Raw genomic sequence first — 19,936 nt, 5'->3', positions numbered from 1 at the left:
GAGGTGGGGGGGGGGGCTCTGAGGTACTCAGCACACCTGTTTACATGAATACTGCTGTAGAACATGGTGGCTCTGGTTAAGACAGTACAGTTTTCTAGAACTTAGAAACAAGTGTGGGTAGGGGCTGGTAGAAGGAAAGCCCAGTAGCCCTAATTGCCAAGAAGGGAGCCCACTGCCCCAATTACTGCCCTCTCCTCTAGGATCACCTCCAGAAGGCTCAGGAGAATGGAGGAGCAGCCGTGTGATCCCACTAACAGCCAATAATCTGGGAAGGCTACTGAACGCTATTGAAACAGAACTGGCAGTAAACCCCCATGGATCCATTAACCTGCAGTTGAAATTAGATTATGTAGAGATAACATTAAATAAAGAGCCAAAGTCCTCTGTTAATTCAACGACAGACTCCTGAATTATAAGATTGTTCTCATTAAAAAGCAGAATATTTCATTACCGCAAGACTCCCTGGGGCCACTCTTGAGTGTCCACCTTGAAGTCTATTTCAAGTGAGAGAAATTTCCCATAAGGGTGCATTAGAAGTCTGTTTGTTGTACAAAAAAAGATTGAAATGGAAACAAAATTGGATCTGTCACATGCCAACTCTGCAAACACGGAAAAGTTAACATTTCTGAGTCCCTCAAAATGTCATCTGTTAATTGAATGAGGAGATCTTTTTGTTTCTAATCTTCCTTCCTCTGGACGCTTTGCTGACCTGAATAACCTGCTTGTTCCCTAATTTATGGAAAAAAGAAGAGAAGGCGATCATTGCAATACATGAGGAAGAAGCTATTGTGATGATCTCTTACCACCACAGCTTCAAGGTGGACCACACCACTGGGTCAAGAGGGTTCATTAAGAATAGCTCCTCAACAAGATGCCACTTGAGCTAAATTGAGAAGAATGAATGGGGCAGAGATAGAATAAGGAGTTGGCCACTAGGAAGTTGCTTGGAGGGCACCCAAACCCTGGACGAGGAGAGCATGATTAGATGGAGACACTGAGCATCCTCAGGGTGGTGGAGGAGTCCATGTGATGGGAGGAACTGCCTTCGTAAAATGTTTAAGGTGAGAGCTCTGGTGGCCTAGTGGCAAGAAGCTGCACTGCAATCCCAAAGGCCTGCAGTTTGAGACCATCAGCTGCTCCTTGGGAGAAGGATGGACAATCGCCTGTGTGATTAATTACCTCTGAAGACCCTCTGAGGGCAAACTGCAAGAACTGGGGAAGGATGGTTTCTAACCTGTCTTCTCAGGCTGGGCTTCACCGTGCTCAGAGAGGTACACAGATTTGAGTGTCCAAGAGACTAAAGGAAACATACATGGTCTGAGGGCTGAATCCGGGAGCCAGAACTTTTGTTTCTTATAGAGCGAGAAGCCTGTCTGAAGACTAAGGTGATTGTTGTTGTTGCTGCATGCCACTGAGTCAGACCATAGCTGACCCTCCAGTAGGTTTGCAGGGACAATAAATTGCATGGGAGGAGATTGTCCACCCTTTTCACACAAAGCAGCTGATGGATTAAAACCACATGCCTTTGGGATTGCAGAGCAGCTTTATCCAATGTTTATATAGAGATATTGAGATGGTCAGGAGACCGTGGAGGACACTGTCATTTCACATCCCACACAACACACAGTCTCTGCTTCTGCTTCCAACCTGCTGGAGCTCTTCCTGTGGCTCCAGAAAGCCACCTCTCTCTCCCAAGGACCTCTTCTCCAGGCAAGTTTCACCAGCTCCTTAGTTATGAAGACTTGGTTTCGATAACACTATTAGATAACCGGTTATCAGAGTGCTTCTCATAGGACAGAGCTCGTAAGTGAACTTCCTAGTTCAGAAAGGGGAGGTCAGTGCAGAACAGTGAGGATATCACTCTATTCAGTGAGGGGCTGTGAACATTTTCATGATGCCTGACTTGCCTCTCACTCTTGGAAATCTAACTACACTCCATGTCTAGAAGGCTGGAAGGGAAAGTGGCAAATTTTAGCAGGAAGGACACGGGTTGTGGATCAGGAATTAGTGTTAGCCTGGGTCAGAAGGCGCTCTTAGGGCACTGTGGTTTGGGCATTAGGCTGTGAACCAACACTTGGCAGCCATCCTTCAGAAGATGATAAGGCAGTCTGCTGCGGTCCAGACTCCCAGGCCGGGAAACTGTCTGGGGAAGTTCTACTCCACCCTGTGGGATCTTTAAGTCAGAATCACCTTGACAAGTTATTTCGTTTGGGGGGAGTTTAGATTAGACACAGTCTTTGTCAGCCCCAGTCTCATCAGCTTAACACCAGTTGCCATCAAGTTCAATCTACAGCCACACCATGTGTGAGGGAGTAGGGCTCTGCTCTGTGATTCCTGATGGCTGGCTTTTTTGGAAGTAGATCATAGATCATCAGACTTATTTTCAAGACACTTCTGGATAGATTCAAACTCCCAGTCTTTTGGGTAGAAGTCCAGCATATTAACCATTTCTGCCCCTCAAGGACTCCTCAGAACTTCTGCTCACCTGTTAAAATCAGGTAAGAATGCTTTACTCCAAGGGGTGTTAGGAGGATTAAGTAAAAGGCATAAGAACTTGGCACATCACATTGGTTTGATAAATGCTAATCTTCCTTCCTTTCCTTCTTGTTTTTCTTTTCCGTTCCCTTCTACCTTGTGTGGTTTCCCTTTTTCTACTAACTTTACCACTTTTCCTACACCCTGGCCTCAGTGGAGCTTTGGGAAACTGCGGCCACCCATTCTCTGGACATGAGAGTAGATCTGTCTTCTCCTGTCCTCTCCTCCTGACAGCACGAGTTCCTGCTGAGGACAGGACATTGTCTTCATTTCCCTCTGCACAGGCAGATGGCAGAGAGTGTCCCGTGTTCCCACAGTGCAGCGTGCTGCCCGGCTCCCTAGTCTCACGGCCTGTCCTGTATTGGAAGGCTTCCAGAAGAATTTGGAACCTAGTGCTTTCACTTCAAAGCACAGAATGTTCATAACTCACAAACTCTTCAAGCTGGAGACTTGAATGGGCCTGAAAAGATAGGAACTGAGACATGGGAGAAAGCCATGGCTAGTCCAAATTCCTTCCTGTGTGGACCTGTGTTTTGGATCGGCAGAGGCTGCTGGAGGGACCCATCACTGTCCTAATTTTCTAGATTTCGAGACCGATGCTCAGAGAGATTTTGTAATTTTCCCAAAATGATACAGCAATTATTAGATAGAAAGAGATCCCACACCTTCTGTCCTAAATCCAAACTCAAGTGATCATTTTGCTATTAGTCAAGCCCAGCTGTGACTGAGTCGTGTCCAGCTCGTGGTGGCCCTAAGTGTGTCAGAGGAGAATTGTGTTCCACAGGGTTTGCAGTGACTGAATTGTCATAAATCGATGGCCAGACCCTTATTCCAAATATGTCTAGGTATACTAGAACCTCTAACCTTTCTGCTGGCAGATAAGCACTTTAACTACTTGCCCTCCCATTAAGGATGCTGTGATTGGCAGGACTGAAGACAGGTTGTGTCGCTAGGAAATGTTTCCGCTGTGTCGCTAGGGAACGTCTCAGCTGGTCGTTACGGCAGAAGAATACATCTCTGATGGCTTCTTCTGGGAAAATTATTTCAAGATTTAATTCTTAAAATATAAAGGAAATGGGACTTGATTCCCAGGTCACACTAATTACCATACTTCTGAGTCTGTGAATGAGATAGCTTTGCAAAAACAAAGCTCTCCCACTGTGGCCCAGGTCAGGGGGGCAAGGCATTACTTTCAAGGGGGACCCTGGCTGGGCTACGGCATGCTGCTTCTTGAGTTAGGAAACCTTCACAATTAATCTGTTTAGTGTTTCTAGGTGGTGAGCAAATCTTTCCTGGCAGAAAATGAGTCGGTGGAAGTCAGGGTAGATGTGGTTTCTGGGCACCATGCTGCCAGACTTGTCAATATCAGCTCTGAGGACAAAAAAATAAACACAACCAAGGAGTTTGCCTTTGCCAACTTTTTAGGGATGAAAATGCTGGCTGCCGATCACGGGCTCTGGGAGCATAGACCCCAAGTCTCAGCTGGGCATGAGGTACATGACAGGTAGTTTGGAGGGTGACGGGACTACTCTGAGGTAAGAGACTTAGATCCAGGTCACTTCTGCGCCCAAGCTTCCTGAGAACATCTCAGTCATTGCTTCACCTCTCTGGTGTCACGTTCCTGTCCTGTAAACAAAGAACTGAACCATTCCCCTGTTCTCCTAGTCACCATCATCTCCACTATACTCATCTCCTGTCTGTTCTCTACTCTGTTTTTCTTTCCATTTCATTCAAGTCAATCCTGTTTCAAAGCATCACCACTCCCTCTGGAGTAACAAACCCCCAAAGCCATTGTCAGCGAGGAGGGTCTGATTCACAGCAATAAAGGATCCTGGTGGTGCATTGGTTAAGGACTTGGCTGTTAACTGAAACACTGGGGCTTCACATCCACCAGGTACGTCAAGCCAGGGCTGTCTGTTCCTCCTATAAATACTACGTGTGGGAGCCCTAGGGAGAAGTCCCTCTCTGTCCCACGAGTCGTTGTGAGTTCTAGAAAATGTGGTTAGACACCACTGAGTCACCTCCCACTCCAAGTGGCCCATGCACAGTGGAATAAACCCCTTCCTGCCCTGGGCCATCCTCATGGTCACTGCATGCCTGGTGCCCATCGTAGCAGCCACGGTGCCAATCCATCCCCTGACAGTCTTCCCCTTTCTTCTCTGGCCCATGAAATCATAGGTTTGAGTTGCTAATTACATGTTTTATAATTCATATGGTATCAATCAGAGAATCCTTGGTAACAAGCAATTGAAAATAATCCCAACCATTTTAAACAGATTTTTACTGTGGAGACATTGGGAGCTCAGTTAGCTTTCCGGAGGTTAAACTACCAGACATGAAAGCAGGGTTTGGAGATGGAATTTGGTCCTCTCCCAATATGTATTGAAACCCTAACTTGTAAATATGAACCTGTTTGGAAATGAGGGTTCTCCTTTGCTATGTTTCTGAGGTCATATCTGAGTATGTTAGATAGATCTTAAACCTTCTGAGCTATGAAAGACTCCCTTCCTTCCTTCCTTCCTCCCTCCCTCCCTCCCTCCCTCCCTCCCTCCATGCCTTCCTTCCTTCCCACGGAGTTTCCCTGGCATCCTCTCATTCCTGTTCCTTCTATGCATGTCTGTGTCTGTTCTAGTCTTCATGCCTTCAATTTGGACTTATATCTTCTAGAACTATGAAGACAGCATTTCTGCTCTAGAAAGCCACCTGCTTGTAGTGTTTCTGAGATGACAGCCCTCGGTAACTAAGACAGAAGGCAAGCTTCAGGTTGTTCCAGATGACCTGGCGTGGGACCCACCACAGTGGTCCTGAAGCATTAACATTCTGGTCCACATGCTTTGACACACAAGTGCTGTGGACCTGACACTCCTGAGTCATTGTGTCATCTGCTCTGAATTCACAATCCTGGGGTGATGATTACCAAAGCCCAAGTTTCATTTGTAATCTCTCTACCTAGAGCAGGAGTGGAAAGAATGAGAATTTCTCTTCTTTAATTTCCAGAGATAACCAAGGGTCCCTCAGATGACACGAAATGAAAAATTCTTAGATAGAATAGAGTAATAATTAGGTGGTAGACTGGATGGTAATTAGTCTCTCTCTTTCTATATAGTTAGATATGGCTATATATAATATAAATAATATATAATATGTATAATAAATAATGGCTCTCTCTATATAATGGCTCTCTCTCTCTCTCTGTATGTGTGTGTATATATATATAGGCTATCTATCTAATGGCGCTCTCTCTCTCTCTCTCTCTCTCTCTCTCTATATATATATATATATATATATATAAAATGGAGATACACACACACACACATGGATTGATACAGTAATTGGGGTAATGAGGGTTGGTGTGTCAGAATTAGTGACACCGGCTTAGGACAGGGAATGGTTCAGAGCTGCTGTACACAGAGTCTCTATGGGTTGCAGACAACTCAATGGCACATAGCAACAGCATAATATTTTGGTTATTTTATTTAAGCCTCTTTTTTAGAGTAAACAAGACCTCATGGAGGGTCTTTGTATTTAAAAGTTAGTTATTATATTCTGGGGTTGCTGTGATGTTGAACCTTGTGCCATTTGGGTGTCAGATGCCATAATGGTTACCTGTGGTAGATAGTGTTTGGTGGAGCTCCCAATTTAAGACAGGATTGGAAGCAGGAGCGGCATCCACTTCCTAAACAACATGCCTCTGAAAACACTATGAACTTTGAAAAATGATGATAGTTACAGAAAGGTTCAGGTCTTTAGTTCATGGGGTTGCTACATGTTGTACATGACTCAACAGGAATCAACCACATTATATATATAACTATAACTAACTACATCTAATACTATAACTAACATGATAACTAACACTATAATTATATATATATTTATATATATAATGTGCCATCAAGTCACCTGTGACTCATAGCAACTCTATGTACAATAGCTCTGAACTCTGCTCTATCCTGAACCAGTCTCACTGTTTCCAACACACCTACACCCATTTATCCCAGTCACTGAGTCAGTTCATCTCATCCGGGGTCTTCCTCTCCTGTGCTGTCCCTCCACCCTTCCTAGTATGATGTCCTTCTCCAGGGACTGGTTCCTTCTGTCAACATGTCAAAAGTATGTGAGAGAGAGCTTCAAATTCCTTGCCTCCAAGGAGCATCTTGGTTTCACCTTCTTCAGGGTAGACCCGTTCGTTCTCTTGATAGTCCACTGTTTATTCAATATTCTTAAGCAACACAACTCAAAGGCATCAATTCTTCTGTCATCTTTGGTCATTGTCTAGCTCTCTGATGCATAGCAAGTAATTGTGAATATATACAAATGCACACATACATAAAATCTTATAAAGATGTTGTAGTTCTATACTGTTGAATCATAACTGAATCTTAGCTTACCTTCAAGTGGGTCTTTAGAGGCAGTAAATTTCATGGAAGGAGATTGTCCTTCTTTCCCCAGTGGAACTAGTGGATTTAAACCACTGGCCTTTAGGTTGGCATGTATCTTCTTATACTAGGCCACCAGAGTTTCCTCAAGGAATAGTAGATATATCAACTTGAACCTGCTTTGAGGAACTTAACTGCCTATTGTTGTATGTCGTAGATATCACTTTACTCACAGTCACCCTTCAGGAAAGAGCAGACCTCTCCCCAGATCAGTCCTTACCTGTGCAGTGTCTCCTCCTTGGACCTTCCAGATGAAGAATCTCCGCACTCTGATATCTCCATTCTTGTGCTGCCAGAAGTGGTGGGTTTAGTTGTTTATGTGTGGAGAGACACAGCCTTATTTGAAGGGAAGTGTGAATAAACAGACCTGAGGCAATTTCTCTGCTTCTACCCCATCTTAGAACAACCCTCGCTCTCTCCTGCCTCCCTCCCCTCTGGAAGAAATTGAGGACACGGCCAGAGAAGCCCTGATGATGCAGCGGTTACCACTTTCTGCTCCATGGGAGAAAGATGTGGCAATCTGTTTCCATAAACGTTGCTCTCGTGAGGTGCTGTTGAGTCCCTTTCAACTCCACGTTCACCACAGTGACACGCTGCCCTGTCCTGGGCTTTTTCCACAATCATTGCTGTGTTTCATCTTCATTGCAGCTCATGTCCGTTAACCTCCATGTGTGTCTCTCTCTCGTCACTCTGTTAGACATAAGGTCCTTGTCCAGGGCTGGCTCCTTCTGAGAACTTGTGCAAAGTGTGTGAGAGGCAGCCTTGCTGTTGTCACTTCTAAGAAGCATCTGGACGGCATTTCTTTCCTCCAAGACAGATTTGCTCATCCTTTTGACAGCTCACAGGATAGTCAATATTCTTTGCCATTACTCAAACGCGTTAATTTTTCTTTGGTCTTTCTTATCCATTCTCTGACTTTTATATTCATAAAGGGCTGTTGAAAATACCATGACTTGAGTCAGGTGAACTTTAATCTGCAAAATGATACCTTTGCTTTTGAACACTTTGAAGAGGCTTTATACAGCAGATTTGCCCAATGCAATTTGTCATTTGATTCCTGGCTATTGTTTCTATAGGCATTGACTGTGAGTTCAGATAATATGAAATCCATGAAAACATCAATAATTTCTCACAGTGTTCCATAAGTCATGGAGCAGCCCTGCTGGTCACAATAGGGCAGAATCATCAACTTGACCCGAGCGGGTCCTCATTTGCCACAGAAGCTGCAGTAGAGAGTATGGGTTTCAGAGTCAAGTGCTCAGATTTCTTCACCACTTTGTAAACTGAAGAACTCTAAGAAACTATCTCTTCTTTGTTATATATAAATCAGAGCTAATAAGAGCATGACTATTGCCATATTAGAAGCCCTGCCCACATAGTAAAGAGCTTAGCTTCTAATAGAATGATCAGCAGTTCAAACTCACTTGCGTTTCCAGAGTGAAAAATGTGGCAGTCTCCTTGCATAAAGACTTAGAGTCTTGGAAGCCCTATGCAGCGGTCTCATCATATGCTAGAGGTTCACTATGAGTCAGTCCCAACTCAATGACAATATGGTTACATCCATGTTACAATAGACCCAACTACATCATTAATTATGAAGGTGGAACAAGACTGCGAAAGGTGTATTCCAATAAGCATAAGCTTAGAACAGATGGACTCTGTGAAGGAGAATGTGGCATAAGCTTAGAGGAAGACTCATTAATAACTTCGTTATGCATATGACAGCCTTGCTTGATGAAAGGACGGAAGACTTGAAGTACTTGATGCAGAAGATTAAACTCAAACAGAAGTTTTTTAACAAAAAGAGAAAAGTTGTCCCAAGATCCTTATGCAGCCTTCGGTATGGATTGCATCTCGGAAATACTCACTACTGGACCTCTAGGCAACAACATTATAAAGGGAGAAAAGATTCAAATCATTGTCTTCACTGTTCTTGGATTCACAATCAATATTCTTGGTAACAGCAGTCAGGAGATCAGGAGACATATTGCACAGGTAAAGTCAACCATCAAGGACCTCTCCAAATTATTGAAGAGCAATGATGTTAGGTTGAGGACTAAGGTGTGGCTAATTCAGGATACTGTCTTTTCAATCACTTTCTGTGCTTCTGAGAGCTGGACAATAAATAAGAAGGACAGAAGAAAAATAATCGATGCCTTTGAACTGTGGTGTTGGAGAAGAGTACTGAATACCCCACAGACTGCCAAAAGAGCAAAGAGACATATCTTGGAGAAGAAGCATCCAGAGTGCTCCTGGAAGGCAGAGATGATGAAGTGTCATCTCGCGTACTTGGGGCATTTTGCAAGGAGAGGCTGTTCTTTGGAGAGGGATATCTTGCTTAGGGAGGTTAAGGGTCAGCACAGGAGAGGAAGACCTTTGGCCTGGTGAATTGACACAATGCAGCAATGGACTACAGTGTGTCAAAGAGGGTGAGGATGGCACACGGTACAGCAGGGTTCAGATGTGTTGTTCAGGGTCACTATGAATCATGGTCAACTGGACAGCACCTAACAACAACAAAACCAAAAATGTGATTATTTCAAGAAACTAACAACAACTACAACTCCCATAGTGGTGCCATTTGATTTAATTTAGAGATTGTGTTAATGAAAATTAGGGGAGGTCTGGTAGAGTAGCCCAAAGCACTACTAACCCAAAGACTACCTGTTTAGTGGTGCAAACCCAGCGGCAGCTCCAGGAAAAAAAAAATAGGTAATAAACTTCCATATGACTTGTTGTTGCTGTTAAGTGCTGTTGAGTCATAGATGACTCACAGCAACCCTATGAATGAAAGACCTGGACATCTGTATAATTTTCGTCCTTTCTCCAAGTTCATAGAGTTCCTGGAGGCAAGCTGTTTCAGAGACAAGCTATTTCTGAAGTGGATGCCTCTCCTGCTTCCAAGCTTATTTTAATTGTGAAGCTCCACCAAACACTGTCCACCATGGGTGACCATTATCACAGTTGACACATCAGTGTCACAGTATTTGACGTCATAGCAACCACAAGTTCCCTCTCTACAGCAAGTGGACAGACCAGTGCTATGCCACTTAGAAGAATGTTTGGCAAAAAACAATTAAAACTAGGCCTGAGGGTTGCAGATTAAAATCACCCACCCACGTGGTAGCATAACTTTCTATCCACCAGGGCTACAGAGCTCTCTCTAGGTTGGTGGTGGTGTTAAGTGCAGTCAAGTCGCAGACAACTCATAGCGAGTGACCCTATGGATGAAAGAAATGAGCACTTGTATGACTTTTATCATTTCTCTAAGTTCATAGAGTTTCTGGAGGCAAGCTATTTTGGAAGTGGATGGCACTCCTCTTGCCCATGTGACTTACAACCTAGGAAACTTAGTGGAGGGCCAGCTATGCCTCAGTTCTAACTCAACAGCTGTAAGTTTGAGTAAAGGATGCATCGATAAGAATCAAAACCCAATTTTGTTCAAGTCTTATGTACTATTGAATAGGAACAGACCCATACCTGATGCTCCAGCAGGTTTTCAGAGGTGATGAATCACACAGAAAAAGAATGCCCGTCTTGTTAGAGTGAGTGGTATTGAAAATAATAGAGTTCTATGGGGGAGAGATTGGGGAAAATGTCCTTTTTGGCATAAGACCCCACACTAGGTAGCTTTCATGTTTTCTCACTTTAAGCCACAACACTGTTGTCCAAAGCACTGGGGCTTTCATCTTCACACGGCAGGAAAGTAAGACTGCAGAGGGTGAAGAACTTCCCCCAAGATGCTTGGCTGGTGGGAAAAGACCACAGTGATTGAATCCGCTTCTCTCAAATTCCAAATCTTTACATCTTCCCTCCACCCTGAGGCTATTTCAGACTGAAATCCATGATTTGGATGTCTGGTTCTGTCAGCTGCCTGCTCGTTAGAACGGACTGGGAAGCTTTTTACAAACACATTGGCACAAATTAATAAATAAATCACAGGCATTTATTAAATGGATGAATGAAGAGACAATATACAAGATGAGGAAACTTAGAAAACAAAACTTGCCTGAGTGAGAAATCAAAATGATATGTAAACTTTCACTCAAGTTGCAATGAAAACAAGACAATTAATGCAAAAACAAAATGTACACTTTACAAAACTCTCCTCTTAGTTGGAATAATCCAGGGGCCTGTGCTCCCAACAGTCACCCCTGGGATTTTCATGAGCTGCTGGCTTGGGTACCACATGAGGCTGGGTGACCTCTAAAGTCCCTTCTGTCCCCCATTTTCTAAGTATAGCTTCACAGGCATGAAAGAGTGAAAGAATCCAGCGGAAGTGATTATCCAATCAAAGAACAAGGTGCCACACTAAGAAAAGAATGGTTCTTTCCAAAGGATGTATAATTAAAGCCCAGTAGATAAAAATCCCTTTAAGAAACGAGTAATACAAAGATTAAGGCATATCTGATTCTGCTTCTTGAAGAGCTGCTCAAAGATTTATAGGCAAAGTGTAAGTCTGCTCTGAGGAGAGAGGAGAAAAATGCCTCTTATCTTTTCCCCCTTTGGAGTGGCAGGTGAAGTGTGCAGAAAGAGCTGGTGATTATGGTGAGGGCTTGAGAAAGGCTCTTGCAAACAGATTCAGGAAGAAGGAAACAGAAGTCCCCTCAAGTCAGCCTAGGATCAAGTGACTTTGGGTGTCAAATTCCTTTTGAGGGTGGGGTCTTCTTTCTGTTTCTCACCACATCCAGAAAATGAGCAAAGGAACTTGGAGTAATTAGGAGGTAATGAAATTGTCAGAATAAGCTATTGGTCAAAGAGCAGACAAGGGGCTGGATGAAAAATTTAAGTGTTTCTAATTTAGCCATTCTCAGAGTGGCACATCCTATTGCCTGATGGGAATTATCTTCCATGCTTAATGAATGAGGTTTTCTGGGCAGATGGGGGAGCCTCCCAGAAGAGTGGGGAAGGAAGAATTAGACTCTAAGTCGGAAGTGGTAAAGGTGGTAGTAATATAAATGTTAATACGTCTCTAGAGTGTGTGTCTCTCTTTCCAAAGCTCTTAAGACATATATTACCTCAAGAGAGAGCTGTTGTTGTTGTTAGATGCAGTCAAGTTGACTATGACTTGTAGTAATCTTATGAACAATAGATCAGAACCTTGTCCTATTGTGAAGAATTAACATTTGTCGCGTGTAAGTGCTTAGAGTCAGCTCTGTGAAGCTAATAGGTCACATAGCTTATACGTGCACAGTTGATTCTTGAATCCTATCCTTCCAGCCCAGAGGGACTGTTCCTTCCATTATAAGAGCAGGGGGAGAACAGTGAGGCTATTGCCGTGAAGAAATGGACAGGCCTCACTCCTGGCTACGGCGCTCAGAATAGTGATACACAGACGGCACTGATATTTATAAAACTAAAATCTGCTCTACTCCATCTTATGAAAAAGATCTCAGAAAAGTTTCCTGCACATTAAAAACAAGCCTTTCAATGTCTTTTAAGTTTAAAAGGGTGACTAACTGAAGCTTCCAGTTCAGTAAACACCTCATGCCCATTGATCACAGAGTTTGCAATCCATGTCTTCATGAATCCCATAGTGTAGACGTTTGTCTGGTGCTGCCATTCAACTCCTGCACCTTCACTGCAGAAAGCCTGCCTTGCACACCTCGTACAGGCTCCAACCAGCTCCACACGGCCTCCTCAGAACCCTGACTCCACAGGTCTCCTCCTTTGCCTCCTCCTCAAGGCAGAGAGCACCTGCTCAATCACGTAGCACAGCTCAATCATGGATCCCTGCCCTCACACCAAGGAGAGTGGTTAAAGCACTTGGCTGCTACTGAAAAGGTGGGCAGTTCAAACTCTGTAGTCTCCCTGTGGGTGAGGGATGACGCCACTTGCTTGCATAAAGAAATATTATAGTACTAGAAAGTCTGGAAAGATCTACTCCACCCCACGAGGTCACTGTGAGGCTGAATGAGCAGAATGGCAACCCGCTTGCTGTGGTTTGATCCTCACACCCAGGAAAGGCTTAGTTGAGGGGCTGCCTTGTAGGGAGAATAGGGGAGGATCAGGGAACAGAGTGGAGTGTGTAAAAAAGAACCCTGCATTTAAGGAAAGTGAGGAGATGTTGGCCAATGGAGGGTTCCAAAGTAGGAAAGAGCCTGTTGGGAGTGATGTAGTCCTTGTCCTTTGTTCCAGGAGTTTGGACAGAGGCTTCCTGTCAGCCATGTGCAAGTTGTTTCCATGAAGAAAAACCAGAATGGAGCTATTAAAATAAAAAAAACAAAACTAAAAACCGGAGAACAGGGGCAAATAGAAGTGGTTTTATAAATGGCATTTTAGCCTTTCAGGTCTTTATTGAATGCGCCTTGAGCTCTGCATCTTACATCCGTGGTCACATCCTAGAACTTCAGTCTCCCACAACCTAAATTTCATGCATGCCAGCCTCTGGCCACTCTCCATTTCAGTAGTGATAGTGTCCCCAAGCAGAAGACCTTCAGCCATGAGAACTCCATTCCTTTTAAACCCACATCCTATATTCCCTCTTTGCAGCTGAATCCCTGAAGCATATGTTAGAATCTCTCTGGCAAACATTCTCTCTCTCTAGTCACCATATTTACTTGGAAAACTGTATCTCTGGTTCAGTGTAACACTCCATCTAATCACCTGACTGAAGCTTGCAGAAAACTGTTTCTTCTCTCTCCTTCAAGCCCCTGAGCCCTCCTCTTTCATCCTTCTTTTCATTTACGTACTTCCTCTCCACCTAGCTGAGAAGAGTGAAGTTAGCAGCGACTCACCTGTTAGCCTCTGTTGGGACCTCACATTCTTCCCATGACCCTCCCCTGTTGTTTTGCATTTTATGCAGAGGGAGCCACCCTCCAGACTACACACACAGGCTTTCCACCTGGCTGGCTTTCAGAAAAATTTAAAAACAAAACTCATTGTCTTTGAGTTGGAACCACAGAGGCTGTAAATTGCAGGTGAAGAGATTGCTCTTCTTTTTTCCTCAGGGCATCTGGTGGATGCAAACCTTCTGCCTTTCAGTTGGCGTTGCGATTCCTTACACACTGAGCCACCAGAGTTCCCTGTAAGTCGAAAACAAAGGGACGCTTTTGGGGCTCCCAGACATGAGATCTGAACTTGGACTCAATGGCAAATAACCAAGGCTGATTCTCTCCAAAGCTATTGTTTCCAGTTTTCTGACTTGGCACAAGGGAAACAAACTTTCAGAGCTCTCATTTCTGAGCTGATCGGAAGGAACCCTGGTGGTACAGCGCTTAAGTGCTCAGCTGTTAAAGGAAAGATGAGTGGTTCGAACCCACCAACTTGCCACAGGAGAAAGACATTGTACTGTGTCTCCTAAGGATCACAGCCCTGGAAACTAAACAGGGCGGTTCTGCTCTGCTCTATTGTTTACTATTGTTGTTGTTGTTCAGTGCCATCGAGTCATCTGTGACTCATAGCGACCCTATGAGGGAGAGTCCTAGACGCTTGGGTGTCTTTCATCCTCTCTCCAGGTTCATAGGGTTTCCTGAGGCAAGCTATTATGGAAGTGGATGCCACTCCTTCTTCCAAGTTTGTTTTAATCATGGAGCTCCACCCTACTCTCTGTCAGCAGTGGCTCCATTCTGACTCATAATGACCCAAGGAAAACAGATCTTAACCTTGTCCTCTCCTGTGCTGTCCTCACTCCCTCAGACATACTCGAGCCTATTGCTACAGTCATTGCATAGACCCATCTTGTTGAGGGACCTTCCATCTTTCTATGCATGATGTCCTTTTCCAAGGCCTGCCCCCTCCTAACAACATGTGCGAAGTTTGAGAGACCAAGGATGAGTGATGTCATCCTCACATCTCTGTTCGTTGCTTTGACAGTCCACGAGATATTCAATTTTGTTCTCCAACACCATAGTTGAAAGCATCAATTCTCTCTTCTCTAGCCTTAGAAATATCTTGCCTTTGACTTGAGCCAACTCATAAACGGCCCTCTAGTGGGTTTTCCTCCACTGGGCATGGCAGTCTCCTCCCTTGTGATTATCTGCCTCTGAAAACCCACCAAAGAGGCAGCTGTGAGTCGGTTCTGACTCAAAGGTACACAACAACAGTGAGTTTTCAGAGGCTGTAAATCACACAAAAGGCGATTCCCCGTGTTTCTGTCATGAAGTAACTGAGTGGATTTGAATTGGTATTCTTTAGGTTGACAAGGAAACTCCCTCCAGACTATGCTACCAGAGCTACCTGGTTAATTATTAGTTGGAACCAAATCAGAAGCAATAGGTTTCATTTTTCAGGTAAGTTGATTGGATTTGGTTAGTGTGTTTAGGTCTAAGAGGTCTCTAAGATGTGAGGCAATAAGGAAAAGGACTGTCTTGTTCTCTCTCATCATCCAGGGTCACGGTGCTGCCTTTATGTGTTTGTGCCAAGTGCCACACACCCTCCTCATTTTCCCTAGCATAATTCCCACATGATCCAGTTTCAAGTGCTCTAAAGAAATAAAACAGAGCAATGAAGCAGAGGCTGACTAGAGAATAATTTACTTGTGCAGCTCTTATCTCTAACATTCTATATATAGCAATACCACAATCACACCAAATGTGTGCGTGTGTGCATGTGTGTGTGTGCTCATGTGTTGAGACTGCAAAATAACATATTGCAAGAACTTAAGAATGAGTGCAAGACACTAGATGAGCTAAAGGGGTTTAGAGAAGGAAGAGATTATCTTCTCCCAGAGAGGGTTGTAGGGTCAGCAGCCTGAGGGTGTCCTCTCCTCAGCGTTGGTATCTCAATCTATAATGAGAAGCAGGTCCCCAAAGGTTGAGTGTGAGTCAAGAGCCCCAGGGCAGAATGTCAAGTGGATGTGCTTACTTGTTTAGAGCTCAGATTGGGAAAGCGGCAAAACATCTCCTTCTCTAAACACTGCCTGAAGTCTCTGAGAAATCAGATACCAGTCAATGTCCTCACATTCCAGGCTGGTCCCACCACATGCAGCCAATAGGAGCTGAGATAATCTCTCTAAACGAGGAGAAACAGAATTCATCAGATGAAACGGCCCAACATACCTTATTTCTACATGTTACCAAGTTAATGACCTATCAAATAAATCTGGAGATAACAACCACAAACTTATGCTTGAATTCATCTGCAGATTTAAAAGGATGATTCCTCAGATCATGAATGGTCTAAGAATGTAGATGAAAAGCATTCAGATAGAGACTTTCTAAACTCCCTTTTCAAAGATGTAGATGAGGTGTTGTCTAAGGAGGGTGATGCTTGAGGTTAGAGACGACACGTTTTCTTCTGTGAGATCCAGGTTCCCAGAAGTGATTCTGAACTTAAATCCTTAACACATTCCATGAATCAAATCCAAAGAAATCCCATTCAATGTAATGGGAAGTCCAGGGACACAAAGCCAAAGGTGAAGCTAAAAGTGAACAGGAACAAATCAAGGAGGACCGAGGAGTAAAATCCAGGGGTAGGATCCAGTGTAAATGCCACTCAGGTAAATCCTGCTCCTCCCACCCAGTCCCCATGTGACACTCAACCGTCCTGTTCTGCATACTGGGATTCAGTCTATCTCTTTGCAAAATCAGAGTTGACACAAGGTACACCAGCTGCTCCACGGGAGAAGGACAAACAATCTTCTCCCGTGTGATTCACTGCCTTTGAAACCTGCTGGAAAGTCAGCTATGGGTCACCTTTGTCTCTAGAGTACACAACAACAACAACAACAACAACAACAATGAAAGGGATAGTAGATGCATAGATTACATTCCTACACTTGTTTCATGCAGCAAAGATGTGCATTATCATTTGGTCCAGGCACCCTTTTCTATCTGATCCATGTCTTGCCTCAACATTGCTCAACAGGGTACGTTACCAAAGATGGGCGTCCTGAGTCACTGATGTAAAAAGTCCCTTCTTGTCAGCAAGGGTTGACCTGGTTCACTCCTGAAATATGTCTGCAATAGTCAAAGGCATAGAAATCAAAGCTTATTAGTGGCTGCATGAGGGGAATGAACGGAGGAGTCACTGTTTAGGAAGCACTGAGTTTCTGCTTATGATGATGGAAAAGTCGGCAACAGATAATAGCAACAGGGGCACAATCTGATCAGTATAATTGATACCACTAAATTATACACGTGCAGAATGTTAAGTTAGCAAATGTAATATCTATATCTAGATATAAATATAGATACAGATAATTTGTTGATGTTATGTGCCGTTGAGTCAGAACCAATTCATAGTTGCCTCTCCAGTAGATTTTCAGAGACAGTAAGCCATGTGGGAAGAAATTGTCCAAAATTGCCCATTCTTCTCCTGAAATTCAGCGGGTAGATTTGAAATGCATTCCTTTAGGATTGCAGGCTACCAAAGTGGCTGAATTTATATATATATATATATATATATAAAATATGATATGATATATAATGAAATATGTAATTTTATATATATAATTATTATTATTGTTGTTGTTGTTATGTGCTATTGAGTCACCTGCAACTTATAGTGACCCTATGTACAACAGACCTGAAACCTGCTCTATCCAGTGCCAACTTGTCTATGAGTAGTTGGTGGTCTGTTTCAGTCAGTGTGTGCGTGTGTGTGTGTGTATACCACATAATGACTTAATGACTAAGCTGGTGCATTTGAACCCCATACTGTTGGATTGCAGCATAACTACTTACCTCCTTTAAGCCATCAGAGATATGATATATGATATCTATTGAAGGGTCAGCTATATGTAGTTCCAACTTCATTGTATAAAACAAAACAAAATATGTATACGGCTCAACAATTAACATTTTCTTCAAGCACCAACATCCATTCAATGAAAGGCAGACTCCCTATGTTAAATGTAGCGTTTTCTCCTCACTATATTAATGCTACCTCCATGTTTCCTTCATGTTAATGTGAAAAAGCAGGCTTACTGCTTTGAATGTCTTTCCCATAAAATATTCTTCCCTGGGTATTTGTATTCCAAAGTCCACCTCTGACTGGAGTTGTAGCTGCTGTGAACCACCTTCCCTGTGGAGAATCCACACTGAGGAGGAAGTCATAGGTGGTGTTAAAAACAACATCTGAATGCCTTTACAACCAAACACGTTTTTAATTGGCCTTCCTTGGAGACCACCACCTCTCTGGTGTTTTTGCCTGGCAACCTTGTGTGAAGGGCGCTTCACAACTTCAGTGCTAATTATCCTCTAGAGGAAAGAGCAGAGAGACCCCAGACAGCAGCTGGTTCTATAATCTAGGTCGCTCTCTGGAGTTGGTCCTTTGTTATTTCAATTTCCTCAAGCTCATTATCTGGAGGAACCTGTATAAACTCTCCATTAAGTGGCCTCAACTGAACAGAGCACTCCATTTCTGGTAAATTTCTCAGTGTCTTCCTCCCAAAGTACAAGAAGTAAGTCACAGTAAAACAAGTTGATATGAAAGAATCCAGAACTCCAAAAAGAAATTTCATAAAAAAACAAACAAGTAAAATGTGTGTAGTTCTAGGACATTTGCGTGTCACTGCATAGTTGTGATTTTGTTTATTTGTTTACAATAATATCCATGCTACAGCCCACTATTCTCTAGGTCAATTTGCAGGTTGGACCCAAACCAGTGGCCTTTTCCTACTCCACGTGATTTTGGCCCAGGCAATTTGGTTGGAGTTGTAGGATCAAGATGGCCTCACTTCGGTGTCTTGGTGCTGACTATCAGCTGGAGAGCTTGACTTCATGCCTGTCTGCCATCATGCCTCTCTCCATAGCCTCTGCCTGGATCAAGACCATAGGAAAGTCAGCTTTTCCACACGGCAGCCAAAATTTCAGAACACATAGTGGTGGTCAGAGGTTTCCTTTGTGTTCTCCCAGAAACATCAGCCAGGGGCAGACTTTGGAGAAGTTGGGGGCATCAATCCAGGGGTAAGGAAAGAATCTTTGCTTCTTCCTCCTTCCTTGAGATCTGATGACTCCCACCTCTCAAGTTTCTTCTACCTCAGGGAAGCAGAGTAACAAGGATACTTAGACAGTGAGTGCATCAGGGGGCCATTATTAATTTGCTTTCTTTAGGTTAAGTTAGAATAGAATCCTCAGTGTGTCTCAGTGCGAATTTTCTCCAAACTTCTCTCTAGTCCATTGTATTATGGAATGTCAACTATATATCAGTTATATACCCATCCTTCAAGTTCACTGCCCACATGGATTGTCTCTGGGTTTATTTCATTACCACCTGGCTGCAGACTCCAACAGCTGTTCAATTCCCCTGAAGAATCCACTTGTATGAAGGCATTAGTAAGCAATGTGGATTAACTGGCAATTATGAAATGGAGAAAATTTACATAGTACAACCCTCAGCAAAATTAAGGAAATATATAGATCCCCTGTTGGACATTCCTTTTCTCCAAATTCTCTTCTCCTCCACAGAATCCCTGGGAGTTTTTCTTCTCTTCTATTTCCTCCCACTACACCCAAGCTCCCCAGAACGTCTCTCTCTGCTGCCAGATGTCCAGGCCCTTCAAATTCATCTTGCCTCTATTATCTGGAGCAAGCCAATTCCTGCTCTTAGATCCTTGACCTTTCTCTCTACAGCATATTTTTTATTCTATTTTAAGAGCTTGCTCTATGAAATCAGCAAGGTATGAAGAGCAGACGATTCTGATCCTGGTCAACCCTCCATCAGGACCATCCATCCTACCATAAGTAACATCCATCCTCCCATCAGCACCCCCCATCCTCCCATCAGCACCCCCATCCTCCCATCAGCACCATCTCCACCAAAGCAACAAGATGATAGGACCATATGAGTTAGTTTAATGGCCCATGTCTGCTGAATTAGTCCTTTTTCCACGAGCCTTTATTGAGAGCCCCTACCCTGAGCGAGGCCAGTGCTAGTCCCTGAGGCTGCAGGGTTGAAAAGAACTTGTGACTACATGGTGAAATCATTCTAGTGTGTAGAAAGTGACAGTATGAAAGGACACATAATCAAATAAATACTAGGAGATAAATAATCCCTGTATGTTGACAAGAGATAAGAGA

The sequence above is a fragment of the Elephantulus edwardii genome, unplaced genomic scaffold, assembly GCF_000299155.1.
Source record: "Elephantulus edwardii isolate Elephantulus edwardi_28Jun2011 unplaced genomic scaffold, EleEdw1.0 scaffold00003, whole genome shotgun sequence".
Classification (NCBI taxonomy): Eukaryota; Metazoa; Chordata; class Mammalia; order Macroscelidea; family Macroscelididae; genus Elephantulus; species Elephantulus edwardii.
Note: the sequence above shows the minus strand (reverse complement) of the source record.